This window comes from Meriones unguiculatus, chromosome 9 (genome assembly GCF_030254825.1).
Source record: "Meriones unguiculatus strain TT.TT164.6M chromosome 9, Bangor_MerUng_6.1, whole genome shotgun sequence".
NCBI lineage: Eukaryota > Metazoa > Chordata > Mammalia > Rodentia > Muridae > Meriones > Meriones unguiculatus.
This window is the reverse complement of record NC_083357.1, coordinates 49,834,260-49,846,248: the sequence shown is the minus strand read 5'-3', so window position 1 is coordinate 49,846,248 and position 11,989 is coordinate 49,834,260. Positions and strand designations below refer to the sequence as shown.

Below are 11,989 nucleotides of genomic sequence, written 5' to 3'. Positions count from 1 at the left end.
ACCGATGGGTGACACCCACGAGGACCATCACCATCATCATCACCATCACCATCACCATCACCCGGATGGACTACCTTGTCTCAATAAAACTTCAAAAGCTTAAAAAAAAAAAAAGGAGGGTGGTGGGTAGGATGAAGACATAGCTTAGTGGTAGACCATGCTTACTTATTATTCAGAGGGCCCTGCAGAAAGAGAAGGAGAGAGGTAAGAACCTTCAGCTTTTGGGGAAGCTTAGGATCCGTGGACAAGCTGCTGGAGAACGACTATTAATTTCATCCATGATATATGCCCTTTCAGAGATGTCAGAGAGCTGTCTTTTCTGAGGGCTAAAGTTATGTCTTAAGTTTTAATTGCTGTGCTTACGAGATCTGTAGAACAAGAATGCCTCTGACCTGTAAGCCCCACTTGCCCAAGGACAGATGACCTCCTGGAATGCTGGGGGCTGTTGTTTGTGTGAGATAACAAGCCATGTGTTTTCACTTCTGTAAGCGAGGGTGGTTGCCCCAAACTGCACACAATGTGCTTGATCACACATAGGTGGAAGGTGCACAGGGAGGAAGTACGTCAGGATGTATGCCTGTCCCAGATTGGATGAAGATGGGAAGTACATAGCCTGTGGGTTTTGCCTCTATAAGCACCTGACTAATGTAATTCGTGGCTATTTTCCGGGAATCCCGGGTATGCAGCTGGTCAGGGCCCACCATCTTGGCCAGAGTTTAATAAAGCTTGCTTCAAAATTAGGCTCAAAAATTGTTGGAGTGTTCTTATTCTCGTCTGGTGGGATGAACACCTCTACATGCACTTATGGTCCAGGCAGAAGGGGGCAGAAATAGCCAGGGCCGGGGAGGGGGCCAGGAAAACATCGTGCAGAGATGGAGAAGACAGCCTTTAGAATGAAGGATGGTTCAAGTTTATTTCATCATCATGATTGTCATCCTCCTTATTTCCTTTTAGGCAGGGTCTCACTCTGTCATCTGGACTGGCGTGGAGTGTACCACATAATCCAGGATGTCCCACAACTTGTGCATGTTGAATGTCCTGCCTTTCTTCCCAAGCGCTGGGACTGTGGGTGTGAGCCACCATGCTCAGCTCAAGTTCTGGATTAATGAAGGCTGCCTGTTAGCTCAGTCTTAAACACTCCGGTGACCCGTTTGATTTTAGAATCCTCATGAGCCAACTCATGGGTGCAGGGGAGGAGGGGGCGGAGTCTTTGAGTCACGCACTCAGGAGGCCTGAGGCTCTATAAGTGAGGTGACTCAGCCCAGAGCACCAAAGAACACTGCTAGCAATGGCGAGCCTGGGCACTGATTTTGTGCCTGCAGCAATCTTTACCTCGCCAGGAAGCACAGAATGGGTGGTGGATGGCACCGTGCAGCCCTGCCCTTGGCTCAGAGGCATTTGACTCAGAGGCACTGTTGCTTGAGTTGCTCATTGCCACGCCGTGCTTAGGGACTGCTTCCTCTGATCCCTTTGACTCTTTGGCTCTGGTCTTCTATTTCCATATTTTCAGGTGCCCCCCCCCCACTCCCAACTTCTCAGGTCCTCCACAAGCCTTTTGTCCAGATGGTTTATGGTGCCTAACACAAATGTACATGCCAGGGAGAGGTCATACTGCATAACTGAGGGAACAAGCCCAAGGAGGCGGCCTGTGCGTTTCAGATGTACAGATGTAGTTTTGTTACTGAGCTTTGGGTCTGAAGTCGGGTTGAATCTGTGGATTCGGAAACCCTGATGGTGGGGGCGAGCCCTGTGCCCTTGCTTCCTTCCTTCGCGTCTGTTCTTGTGCTTGCTGCTGCTGATTGTCCCTCCACACAGGATTCTGTCTCTCTGACTCCATTCCTGACACTTTGGATGGGTAAATACATGGCTCAGTATAGCAGTGTAGCTCAAGCAGCGCCAGGGACATAGAGACTGCTGGGAAGCAGACCTCTTTTTTTTTTTTTTTTTAAATCACTTATAGAATTGTCTCTGTTTGTGTGTATGTGTGTCGTTAGTACATGTACATGTTAATGCAGTGTATGTATGTTTGTGTGCCGGTGTGTGTTCACAAATGTGCTTGTGAGTGTGGAGACCAGGAAACATGACATCGAGTGTCTTCTCAGTTACTCACCAGCTTTATAACAGTTTTTTTTTTTTTTTTTTTTCTTTTGAGAGAGCATCTCCTGCTGAACACGAACCTCATTGATGCAGCTAGACTGCCTGGCCAACGAGCTTCAGGGAACCACCTGTCTTTGCCTGTCCCTGTATCCCAGTGCTGGCTCTTTTCATCACGTCTGGGAATCTCAACTTAGGTGCCCATGCTTGCAAGGCAGGCTGCTTTCCAACCAAGAGAAGCAAGTTGGAGTTTAAGCAGATTTAAGAGGGGATGGGTGGAAAGAAGGAAGGAGGGAGTAAAGAAGAGAGGAGAAAGAGACAGAGAGAGAGCCCGAGTGAGCCAGGCTTAGGGAGAGGTAGTTGCATAAACCCCCAAGAGGCTGGGGTGGGCTTCTCAACAGGGAGGGTTGCCTGGTTTTCTTTCTTGCATTCTGGCATGGGACCCTGGTCCTTTCTAGTTATGTGCTCCAACACCAAGGGACACACCAGCCCTCTCCTGAGTCCCACTGTGACACTTATAATTGTAACTTACAAAACTTTACGCTCTTATGAGGTGAAGGGGGACGCCAATATTTTACTGCTGATCCCATTTCCCTTTCTTTGCAAAACCTCCCTGTGGTGTCACTGGATGGTCAGAAGATTCCTCAGATGTTGAAGGAATCCACTGCAAATCCAGCCTCCTGCTGGGGGTGGAGAAGATGGAAATGAAAACCATCTCCCCAGCCTCCTCCCCTTTCTGCCTGTGGGGACACCCATTCTCTTGGCACGCCATTGGCCACTGCCGAAGAATGCGTGCCACTGGGCTCAGTCTGTCCTGGACAGTCACACTTGATGAACTCACACCAGGAACTCCAAGTCTCCTCCAAGAGGACACTTTTTTTTTCCTTTTCTTTTTATTTATTTAATTTTTTTTTCAAGACAATTTTCGGTGTAGCCCTGGCATCCTGGAATTCGCTCTGTAGAACAGACCTTGGCCTGAAACTCAGAGATGCACCTGCACAAGAGAACACATTTCACTTTCTCCTCATCAAAAAGTCATTTTGGTTGATGGATAGGGACAGCCTGGTTATAAGTAGTCAGCTGCTGTTCAGATCATAGAAGGGTGACATTTTCTTAACAGACGAAGTCATCAGGTCTCCTGGGGGAAAAAACTGACATCACTTCCAGGTAGGATCCCTTTGTGACGTCCCCACTGTGTAGCATGTTTGCCTTAAATCAAAATGGAAGACCTCAAGTGTGTAGATTTCAGCTTACAAAAGCCCTCTGTTTACAGAGCCCGCTTGTTTGCCAAGGAAAAGAAAGCGAGAGCTTTGCCACAGTTCTCAGAGACAGAGCTCTCACATCCTTCTTCCTCTAAGAGCGAGGCTTGTAAATCCTTGCACTAGTGTCAGAAAGCACAGGCCCAGGGAGCACTAGATGTTATCTAACGAAGCTATTGTTCTGTGGGTGTGTCTGAGCACCGGTTCAGGAAGCACAGTGCATTCACTAGTTTATAATTCATCATAGGGATTAACATCAATCAGTCCCTAGCAATTCGTCAAACACCTGGTAAGCACAAAGGCCTAGCTAGCGTGAGGCCCTGGCCCCTCCTCTCTCAGGATTTACAGATGGAGACATTCCCCAAATGTAAACACAAGCAAACATGCACCATGTCTCACTGAAACCAAGGTGTCATTGGTCATAAGACCTACTGTGGGCTGGGGGAGACATGGGCTTGTCAAGGACCCCAGAGCTTCAGACCCATGGAGGAATGGCAACCCTTATCCCCACCCACAGGGTATGGCTCAGAGGGAAGCAGCAGTCTTTCTGTGGTCCATGTGTGGATTTGTTAGTGTGCACACAGATGTCCTCAGTAACACCCCTTCCCAGCTTTAAGCATGTTTGCATCCTAAAGCCTGTTCCCCAACAGGGGCTGCTCCTCTTGAGGTTAGCTAAACTTGTCCCCTTGGTCCAGCTACTTACCATAAACCCACCTCCCTGTGCAGCTGTATACCATAAACTCACCTCCTGTCCAACTCCATGTGATAAACACGCTGAGCGTCCAGCATGTTCTGGTTTCTCCAGCAGATGGCCCAGTTCACCGGCCCGTGTCTGTCTGTGTGTCCGTCTGTGTGTCAGTCTGTCTTCTCTTCATATCCTTGCCACCAGAGTCGTGTCTGTCCCTAGAGGCCATACATGAATGAGACAACATTGCACCGCTCATAAACCAACAAAAACGGAAGCCTATGGCCACGGCCAGGTGTCGCTAATCCTGAGAGCCAGTTCTCTGTTTTAGAGGTTTGACAGCTGGAAAAGGACTCTGCGTCTTAGTCTTGGCATGTGCTGGAGGAGTAGTTTGGTTGATAGAATGCTTGCCTAACGCCCCACAAACCCCGAGCTCCATTCTCACCACCTAATCTGGCAGCTGTAGTGAGTCATACCTGTGCTCCCAGCACCTGGGAGGTGGAGGCAGGAGGAACGGCAGGGTTCCGCTCTGCAAAGCCAGTTTGAGGCAGGTCTGGGCTATATGAAACCTAACCCTGCTCCCCACTCCCCACTCCCCACCCCCTGAAAAAAAGTCTCAAAGAATTTGATCTCTCTGTAAGAGGTAACTTAGAAATAAGTTTATTATTGCTCATGGTGAATTTTTAATAAAGATCTATTTATTTTTAGAATTCCACGTGTCTGGGTTTCTGCCTTCATGTGTGTCTGTGTACCATATACATGTCTGGTGCCTGTTGGAGGCCATAAGAGGGCATCAGATCCCTTGAAACTGGAGTTACAGATGGTGGTGAACCACCGTGTGGGTGCTGGGAATTGAACCTGGGTTCTTCGGAAGAACAGCTGGCGCTCTTAACCACTGAACCATCTCTCCAGTCCCCATGGTGAGTATTTTACAGATGAAAACTATCCAGACACTCAGAGGCAAAGGCTGGAGATCACACAAAACCAGCTGGTGGTCTATGTAGTAAGAATTTGTCTCAAAAGAAGAAGAAAAAGAGGAAGAAGAAGAGGAGGAGGAGAAAGAAAACTATGATATTACAAGTAAAATTGATAGAAAGTTTACCTTTAGGTGCAGTACACATGAAAAAGAAAGGAAGAAAGAAAGAAAGAAAGAAAGAAAGGAAGAAAGGAAGAAAGGAAGAAAGAAAGAAAGAAAGAAAGAAAGAAAGAAAGAAAGAAAGAAAGAAAGAAAGAGAGAAAGCCAGGCGGTGGTGGCACACACCCTTCATTCTAGCACTAGAGAGGCAGAGGCAGGCGGATCTTTGAGTTCAAGGCCAGCCTGGTCTACAAAGTGAGCTACAGGACAGCCAGGGCTACTCAGAGAAACCCTGTCTCAGGGGAAAAACAAAGAAGAAGGAAAGGTGCAGACGCAATGGAGCCAGAGCTCAAAGTGGGTGGAAATAGTCAGGGGGGCTCTGGAGGCAGGAAATGGAGCTGGAGTTTGAACGGTGAGATTCATTTCAGCTGGAGAGGGACCAGCTTTATCTGGTGGTGCAGGCTCACCATCCAGGTTACCGAGGAGGCAGAACTGAAAGTTGAAAGCCTGCCCAGGCTACAGATGAGTTCAAGGCCAGCCTCAACAGCGTAACAAGAGCCTGCCACAAAATTTAGAAAGTAAAAAAAGAGCCAGGAAGATGGCTCAATGTTCGGGCACTTGTTAGCATGTGTGAGGCCTGAATACAATACCTAAAAAACAAACAAACAAACAAACAAACAAAACCCAAACAACTAAACCCCCAAACCAAAAAAGTCAGCCAACCAAAGAAAGGAGCACAAAGTCCCTAAAGGGGACACAGCTCATGTGGAAAAGGCAGAACAAATGAGACTTTAAAACTCACCACAAAGGCATCAGAACAGTGTAGCGTGGTACTGACATGAGAACAGATGTGCAGACGAGTGGAGCAGAAGAGAACCCAGAAAGAAACCTTTGTACACGTACGTGGTCACATGATTTTGGTGGATGCTAAGAGTATCACAATGAGGAAATGACAGGGTTTTGACTAAATAACATTTTTACTAATGTTAGAAATTCAGAAGCAAAAAAAAAAAAAAAAAAGGGTGAAAGGCATGAATCAACAATATTTTTTTTTTGTTTTGTTTTGTTTTGAGACAAGTCCTTACTATGTAGCTACCCTTGGTTGGTGCAGAACTCACTATCTAGACCAGGTCGACCTTGAACTCAGAGATCTATCTACCTGCCTCTGCCTCTTGAGTTCTGGGATTAATGTGCTGGTATCACCATGCCCAGCTACAGTACAAATTTTTGAAAAACAAAACAAAACAAAACAAAACAAAAAACCATATAGCAAAACATTGACAACATTGGGTTTGACAAGGATAACACCAGGGTAACACCAAAAAACAACCAAAAAGACATCCAAAGAGGAAACAAACAAACAAACACTACAGATAGAACTTTGTGAAAATTGAAACAATGGTTCCTTCAGTGGACACCATCAAAAGGGGAAAGACCATGAAAGGAGAAACTATTTGTAGGTCAATATATCCTGTTAGGGATAAGAATCTAAAACTGTCAAACACCAAAACACACAACTAGATTGAAAAATGGACACAGGGGCCAGAGAGATGACTCAGGGGACAAAGCAGTGGCCCTGCAACCCAGAGGACTGGAGTCCAGGGTCCCAGCATCCACAGAACCCCCAGTGGGCACGGTCTTCCACCGGGAATCCCAGTGCTCAGGAGGCAGAGTCAGGAGGCCCCTGGGGAAAGCTGGATGCTAAGCCAGCTGAGTTGGCAAGCTCTGGGTTCAGTGGAAACCTTGGCCTGGTAAATAAAATATTGAACTGTCCTGGAAGTTTTGGTTTCTTCAGAAACTCAGTTATGCCATGTAAGCATGTTTTTGTTTTAATCCCAGATGACGTGGCTGCTTTGGTTTGTCCACAGCTGTTAGCTGTGAGTGTCTAGTACCCTGGCAAGAGCATATCTTTGCCAGCAGCAGATAGTTTAATTCTCAGGACTCTGAGCTGGGAGCCAGCAGGTGGGGGTGGGGGTGCACGCCGAGAAAGAAGGCTGCTGCTTCCCCCTGCTGTTTCTGGATTTTGTTGATGCAGTTTGATGAGAAGTTGTAGATATCCTGAAACGAAGATTAGACTTACTCCAAGGAACCTAATGACCCTAACCAGCTAAGAGACCTACACTCCTTCTCCCCACTATCCTTCTTTCTCTCCAACCTGATGTTGGGGTGTTGAAAGAGACTGGGTTGGAGAAGGGAGCTAGAGGTAGAAGGAACCCAAATAAAATAGACTTAAAAATATGGGCTGCATAGAATGGCTAAGGAAGACACTTGATATCAATACCTGGCCTCCACAAGCATTCCATGTGTCCCTCATGTATGTCTCTACACATGTGGACAAACACACACACATGAAAAGTGGGCAAAAGATTTGAAAAGACATTTCTCCAGAGAAGGCCTCTATTTGGCCAAAAAGCACACAGAGATGCTCATTTATGCTAAGCAGCAGGGAAAGGCAAATCAAACAACCAAACCCGAAATGAGTTGCCTTACAGATGGATGTTACGAAGGCATTTTCTCAGTGAGGTTCCCTCCTTTCAGAAGACTGTAGTTTGTGTCGAGTTGACATTAAACTAGCAGGACGAACTGTAATGCACGTTATGTTGGTGAACTGTCATGTGCTTTGTAAGAACACAAAAGCAGACCCTGAGCAAGGAGACTATCTCTGGTACTTTTCAAAGCCTGTCCTCCTGGGCAGGCCGACCCTCTGACTCCATAACAAGGAGAAAGGAAATTAGCAAGCAGTGAAGGGTATTGAAGCACCATGTGGTTGACTGTAACAGGTTGACTATGTATAAACAACTCTGAGCGTTCAGCTGTGGGTCCAAGATGGGTTTATCAACTTCCCAACGTTCAGGCCTTAGGAACCTCACAGAAGAGGAAATGGGACGAATGTAGGAGCTGGTAGGTAGGGAGGAGAGCTACGAAATGCTGACTTCTAGACACGACATAGCAGATGCACTCACCAACGCACGGAAGCGGTGGTTTCCTGAACAAGATCTGCACGAGAGCAGGCCAGTAAAAATTCCAGTAGGGATGGAGGAGGGTCCTCTGAGGCCTGTGTCTGCTGGAGGACTTATCGGGAGATGAGGGCTGCTGAGGAAGGGAGAGTCGCTCTCTTTGGGGACGTGGCCACCGGTAGATTATTCAGGCCCCAGTGGATGGTCACATACCCGTGTACATGTGCACAGCACTAGCTGGATATGAGGCTCTCAATAGCAATAAAAATAAAATAAAAAGAGGACATGAACTTGGGAGTGAGGTGCGGTGGAGACACGTTAGGTAGTGGTGATGGACATAATCAATATGCATTGTCTAAATGTTCGAAACCTTCAAAGAATAAGCAAATATTATTTTTAAAAATGACAGCTAGAAAGCAAAGTCCTTCCAACAGAGGTTACCGCCGTTTATGAAATCATCCAGAAGTGGAAAGAGAAGCCGGAAGCTTCTCCTTGGAGAGGGCGGAGAAGACACTCCCAGGGGCCCTCTCATTTTGGAACTCCATCTGGCTAACCCTGAATTTCTGCGGAGTGGTTTTAAGTGCCTGATTTGATGATGTTATTATCTGCTGCTATTTGTTTTTTTCACATGGAAGCTTTACCCAAGAGGACAGTCTGCCTGGTCCGGGAAGCTCAGTTAGGGGTTGTGCACTGGACTGATCCTTCTGAGCCTTCAGAGGTGGCTGTGGAGGCCTCTGACCCCATGGGCCATGTGCTCCTGCACATGGGGATCTTTGCACGTCATTTTGCAACAGCAGAACCTCCACCATGGAAGAGGAAGACGGCAAGCTCTCCAGACACAGCCAGTCTGAAGTTGGGCAAATGTAGGCACCGAGAAAAGCCAGGGGGGTCTCGGTGAATATTCCACTTCCACCATGAAACGCTGACCCTCACCTTTAAAGGGGTCCAGTGGACAGGGGTCAGCTTCCAGGGAGGAGAGCAACCAGAGAGGGGCCTGGCCAGCACCAAGTCCCCAGGACAGGATAGGCCGCCACACTTGCCCAGCATGCTTGACTTGCCTTAGTGGATTCTTCTCTTCCACACTTAGCATCCTTTCCGACTGTCCTGGGAACATTCACATCACTGTGAAAAGCTTTCCAGGCATCTGGAAGACAGGGACCCACTGGCTTCTTTGTTTTGTAGGTGAGAGGCAACAGACCCAACCACGGCAAGAGGGGCATTCAGTGGGTCCAGAGTTTCTCCTGCATGGATCCGTGGCTGTGTTTGGTGGCAGGAGCTGCCACGGCCCTCTCTCCTATAGAATGCCTGACTTGAGTGTGTTATAAAGAAAAACAATGTTTGAAGCTGAGTGTGCTGAGGTTGCGGGCAGGTGCCACAGCCTACGGTGGCACTTTTCAAGTGTGTGCTGGGGGCCCAAACTCAGGTCTCCACGCTTGGGCAGCAAACACTTCACCAGACGAGTCATTTCCCCAAGGTTGCAGGTGTGTGCCGCCAGGCCGTCTGGAAAGTCAGCTCTTGATACCCCTTTCTAAAACAGAAGAGCTGCCTGCTCGTGGGTGTTGGCCTTCTTACGGACAGACCAAACGGCCCCTGGGCTTGAGGGTAGTGCCACCCAGAACAGGCTGGAAGGTATTGCGCCTTGCAGGTTGATTTCATCTCCCAGATGGAGAGGACAGGGGAATCGCGGGGGTGGGGAAAGGGGCGGGAGGGCGGGGCACGGAGGGATGGAGGGAGAGAGAAAGGACACTGGGTGATACTGAGTCAGGGTACCCAACGGGGCCTCCTCATCTGAGGCTGACGTGTCACTGAACCCACAGAGTGGGAAGGGGCCAGGATTACGATTTACTCCATAACAAGGAGACTTCTGGATCTTACATTCTTTAATCGCTCCACTAAGGGCGGAAGTGGAGCGAGGACCCGCTCTGTGCATCTTCCGCTGGCCCCATGGTTCTCGCGATTTTCTTACACTCCACGCCATCCTCACCTTGGCCACCTGGTCCCTGGCTGTTTCATCCAGGCCTTGTCCCCTCAGCTCATCCTGACACACCCTGGCTATGTTTGCTTTGACCTAGTCAGCGCTGGCGCAGGACCCTGGGGCCTGAGCATCTGTGATACCCCTCTGGCCCCTGCCCCCAGCTCCTCCTCCAGCGCAGTCTGGGATGTCGCCATTCCTTCCCATCCAGAGACTCCTGCGCTTTCTCATCAGATGTGGGAGACAAAGGGCTCTGAAGCCCTACGACAAACCGGTCCTGACCTCGCCTTGGCACCAACTCAGAGAGAGCTTGCTGAATCACCCACACCGGCCCAGCACCCCGGTAATGCCTGTAATTATGGCCTCTCTTCTACACCTTGAATCATGCAGCTCCGGAGTCTGAAATGAGGGGTGTCCTAGGGCCCGCCACGATTTTACAAGCCGTACATAGCCACCTTTTCTTTGGAACTGAGGGGTGCTGCCTGCTTCTGGCTTCTGTTGAGGCGGAAGTGATGCGTGTGGATTAGTAGAAGATCATTTCGCTGCTGTTTGTCTTGGCCTCAGTACTTCAGAATTCAAACACTTGTACTCTTGACCCTTCAGTGGTGGCTGGTTTTGAGTCTGCTTCCTGTCTGATTGCGAAAATGCTCACTCCCTCTCTAAGGAGCTTTAATTGAAGTCACTGGCCTGATACCATTTAATTAATTAATTAATTGCATTTTTTTTTTGCAGGGTTAGTGATGAAGCCCAGAGCCTCACAATGCCAAGCACGCACTGTGTGATCAAACGCTTTCTTTTTTCTTATTTATTTATGTGTTTATGTATTTATTTATTGTGAGACAGGGCCTCAAGTAACTGAGGTCAGGCTGGCCTTAAACTTCCTCTGTGGTCAGGATGACTGTGAGCCTCTGGCCCCCCTTCCTCTCCCTCCCATCGTGCTGAGAGAACAGGTATGCGGCTCCACGCCCAACACCCTGCTACCATGAAGCACTCAAGGAATGCACATATCCCAGGTTGACTGCTAGCTGTCGAAATACTAGACATTTAAAATAATTTACAAGTCACCAAAAAGCTTTCTAGGGCACTTAGTCCAGCTGGAATTATATATAAACACACACACACACACACACACACACACACACACACACACGTGCGAGAGAGACATAGATCTTTCAAATTCCAGCTTGGTGGCTTGATTTGAGGTCTTCTTTGGACAAGCCCTCTGGCTCTCCTCAGTCTGCTTGGCCATAACGCAGGGGAGGCCACGCCCACTTTATTGGCATTCTAGAGATGCCAGCATTGGCAAAGAGAGGGGACAATTACATTCACTGAGGCCCACGTGGTGTGTCAGCGACTCTGCAACCGCTTTCTTATCTTAGCATCGTTTAAATCAGTGTGAACACTTCAGAGGTTGTGTAAACGTGGGTGTCTAGCGTTAGTTGTTGCTTTGTTTTATGACGAGTTGCATTCCCTCGGGGAAGTGAATTGCTTGGAGCTCAGTTCCTTTATCTGCAAACCTGGGCTAATACTCCTGACTCTAATGGCCATCTGTCACAGGACTTAGCTGAGAAGGAGAAGACTGAGGCAAAAGTCAGAGCGATTTACAAATATTAGACGCCCTTACCGGTGCCCGTGATACATTCTTCAAATTGCTGTGTGATAAAGATCTTGTCAGGCTTTCTCAAATGTCTATCTTCCCATCAGAGTTGTCTGTCCAAGTTAAAGACAGCTTACTGGAATAGTTCTGTAACCTTTCATCCTATCCAGGAATTAAATATAGCCTGCAATTAGATCGAAAGGTCCATTTAAGAAAAGGGGTGGGGGCAGGTGGCTCTGAGTCCACCCCAGGTGGTGACCCTGGGGTCTGAATTCTAAGTCCTGGAAAGGAGGCTTTCTTTCTGGGAAGAGAGGCTCGCTGCCTTTTGCAGTTTTTGTTTCGGTTTTTAA

The 11,989-nt window shown here is 48.2% G+C and overlaps 1 long non-coding RNA gene across 1 annotated transcript; it reads right to left on the bottom strand.

Moving 5' to 3' along the window:
- Positions 1 to 3,028: 3,028 nt before the first annotated feature.
- On the bottom strand, positions 3,029 to 9,206 carry LOC132656434 (uncharacterized). Its single transcript, XR_009594184.1, has 3 exons — positions 8,077 to 9,206; positions 4,099 to 4,256; positions 3,029 to 3,232 (listed from the first exon to the last, which is right to left on the bottom strand). It is a non-coding gene; the product is annotated as an uncharacterized LOC132656434 (long non-coding RNA).
- Between the last annotated feature and the right edge of the window lie 2,783 nt (positions 9,207 to 11,989).